General features: G+C 34.7%; 1 protein-coding gene across 1 annotated transcript in view; it reads right to left on the bottom strand.

Annotated features, from left to right (window-relative positions):
- The window catches only part of LOC106465553 (E3 ubiquitin-protein ligase Zswim2-like), a 17,848-nt gene extending 17,685 nt beyond the window's left edge, over positions 1–163 (bottom strand). The window contains exon 1 of the mRNA XM_013925776.2: positions 111–163. The gene's annotated coding sequence lies outside the window, so the exon portion shown is untranslated. The remainder of the gene's footprint in view (positions 1–110) is intronic.
- Between the last annotated feature and the right edge of the window lie 3,065 nt (positions 164–3,228).

Here is a 3,228-nt window from a genome sequence, read left to right as displayed (position 1 = left end):
AATAATTATTTTAATTTCTTCATTTTACATTTCCAAACATAAAACAATATCATTTTTTAAATTTACTTTCTCTCAAAATCAACCACAAAGTATGTGAACATTCATCTCACCTTTTTAAATCATGCTACTGTATTAAATACTAGCTGGAGTACCTGTTCTCTGGACGGAAGTTATGTAAATTCATGATTAATGAAAGGTTATCTTAGGACATGAAAAATCGCTTCCCCCTTTATATTCAACTGTAAAAAACGCCCATACAAACGGCAAAACACAAAATGTGAAACCGCTAGTTTCTATGTATATCCACATGGACCCAACAAACCTTCTTGCAAAATTTGGTGAAGATCCATCCATTGGATATGAGGTAATTGTAAAAAGACAGAAAACGGAAAATTTGTATGTATCTTCTCACGGATCCAATGAACCTCCATCCGCAGGGGGCGAAGTTTGTTTGTCTGAAGTTAAGCACAAAGCTACACAATGGGCTATCTGTGCTCTGCCCATCACGGGTATCGAAACCAGGTTTCTAACGTTGTAAGTCCGCAGACATACCGCTGTACCATTGGGGGGGGGGGGTGTTGGGGGCGAAGTAGTGGTAAAATATGCAAAAACTGCAAAACTGAAAATTTGTATGTACCCCCCGCATGGACCTAATGAACGTCCATACCAATTTTGGTGAAGATCCATCCACACCTTGCTAAGTAGTTACATGGACAGACAACAGACAGTACTATTATATTTATATATATTACAAGATGTGTCTTTTGTTAAATGTTTATACTGACATTACTGTCTCCCATCCCAACTGTGCTTCTTTAAGAAACAATTACCGTCATAGATCAGGAATAAATAAACTAGGTCTAAGTCACGTAAAAATAAAAATCACAGGCATTTACTTAACGTTACTTCGCCTTGTAATCAATGCCTAGGGTTAAACAAAACAACCTTTACCTGCGTAAAGACACATTGAGCTTATTACATTCCCTCAAAAAACTCACCTGAATAATATTAATATTCACATACGTAAAAACCTAATTCAGCGAAATGTACGAAACCTTTTTTTTTTATAACAAAAATGTATAAAATAAAACAATCACTAAATTAAGATTTTAACTTAACGGTTGCTGCTACGGTTCAAAGGCTTTACTAACAATGAAGACTCCAATCGAACAGTAGAGTTTTATTGAATCAGAAAAACCCGTTGCCCGTGAAACGCACGATTGTTGCTTAAACTCAGTATTAGATAATATAAGTTTGAAACAGTAAAAGTTGTTTGAATAATACTTTGATGATGGTGTCGTGGAATATAACGTATAAACAATTTAAAATCGTTAATATATATATATGTACTAAGAATTTGGATTTTTTTGGACTCTGTGGTTTATGCCATCTTGGATTTCGGTTCGGCGCAGTTTCAAGATTGCAGAAATCTTACGAAAATTATTATTTTCAAATTCATCACGTTGAATTCATATATCTTACAAGGATTATATAAACATTTTTTGTAGCAGTGACTACCCTAAAGTTAGTTTCTATAAAAAGAGTCGAAATCTCAACAAAACCTCAGCATAATGCTGAAAATCGTCTGCAAAGTGCATTGTTATTTGTTTAAAAGCTGGACAAAGTTCTTTCAAGTTTAACTGAATAACTTAAGCCTAAAGTTATACGTCGCTGGACTGGTTTAGGTAAATTCACTGTTTGTAGTTTTGAACACAGAGTTTTGTTTTATTTGTTAGCGTCGCGTGTGCAAGGTAGCTAATATTATTTTTTAAGTCAGCCTTTCCTAATTAGACATCATTGCGGACTGGGGCATACAATAAGCCTAAATTAATTATTTTTAACCACTCTCTTGACCACGAAGTACAAGTTGTTAGTGGTCTAAGACGTAGGCCCTATCAACTTGCTCCTTAAGAAACGAAAAATCGGCTAATTATAGGCTTATGGCGGTACAACCGATAAAATAGCATATATATATACGCACATTATTATCAGAGACATTATTATTTATAAGGCATTTTTTCCCGATTCCTTCTAAAATTAAGCAAAACCTTATTTCTAAAGTTTTTATATGTAAAAAATGGTATCTTACATCTGGCAACAGCAATTAGAATTAATAATTAACCTGTGTCTCAAAAACCACGAACCATCCATATAGTACACGTAAAATTTAAATTAACGAAGGTAACTTAATGCTGCGACAAAGCTGATATACAGTATATATCAGCGTTTTATATATATATATATACGCAAAAAACGTATATACGTTTTTTGCTTTAGTTTAGTTAGGACTAAAATTTATCGTATTTAATACCAACAATAAATAAATCTATAATGTTATTTTACGACCTAACGTTAGATCTTTTTAAAAACATTGATAAGCTTTTAATATATTGTTGTACAAAATTTCTGCTAAAGTATATTTACATCCGTTGAAATAAAGTGCGCTCATGCGCATTTAGATAGTAAGGTGTGCGCGCATTTTCAAGACAGACAAAAACTGAGTAACATCATAATAAATTTCTTCCCGTCACTGAATATTCTCGCCCTTTCAGCCATAAGGGCGTTATAAGTTACGGTCAATTCTACTTTTCGTTGGTAAAGTGTAGTCCAAGAGTTGGCGGTTGGTGGTGTTTACTAGCTCCCTTTCCTATAGTCTATTACTTCTGAGTTAGGGACGGCTAGTGCAGATAACCCTCGAGTAGTTTTGCACGAAATTCAATAAACAAACACATTTTTGTTTGCTGCCTTTCAAATAAAATAAATCTGGTAAACTTTTAATGTATTAAAGAAAGTGAACTTCTGTCCATAGCCGTCCTTATTTTGGGCTGTTTGACTAGAGGAAAAGCAGCTATCCAATAACACATACTACCAATTCTTGAGGTACTTTTGTCTGATCGAATAGTGGGATCTGACTGGACTAGCGGAGAAGCAGCTATCCAATAGCACATACTACCAATTCTTGAGGTACTTTTGTCTGATCGAATAGTGGGATCTGACTAGACTAGAGGAGAAGCAGCTATCCAATAGCACATACTACCAATTCTTGAGGTACTTTTGTCTGGTCGAATAGTGGGATCTGACTAGACTAGAAGAGAAGCAGCTATTCAATAGCTAATACTACCAATTCTTGAGGTAATTTTGTCTTGTCGAATAGTGGGATCTGACTGGACTAGAGGAGAAGCAGCTATCCAATAGCACATACTACCAATTCTTGAGGTACTTTTGTCT

The sequence above is a fragment of the Limulus polyphemus genome, unplaced genomic scaffold, assembly GCF_000517525.1.
Source record: "Limulus polyphemus unplaced genomic scaffold, Limulus_polyphemus-2.1.2 Scaffold1980, whole genome shotgun sequence".
In the NCBI taxonomy this organism is placed as follows: domain Eukaryota; kingdom Metazoa; phylum Arthropoda; class Merostomata; order Xiphosura; family Limulidae; genus Limulus; species Limulus polyphemus.
This window is presented reverse-complemented; position numbering and strand designations above follow the sequence as displayed.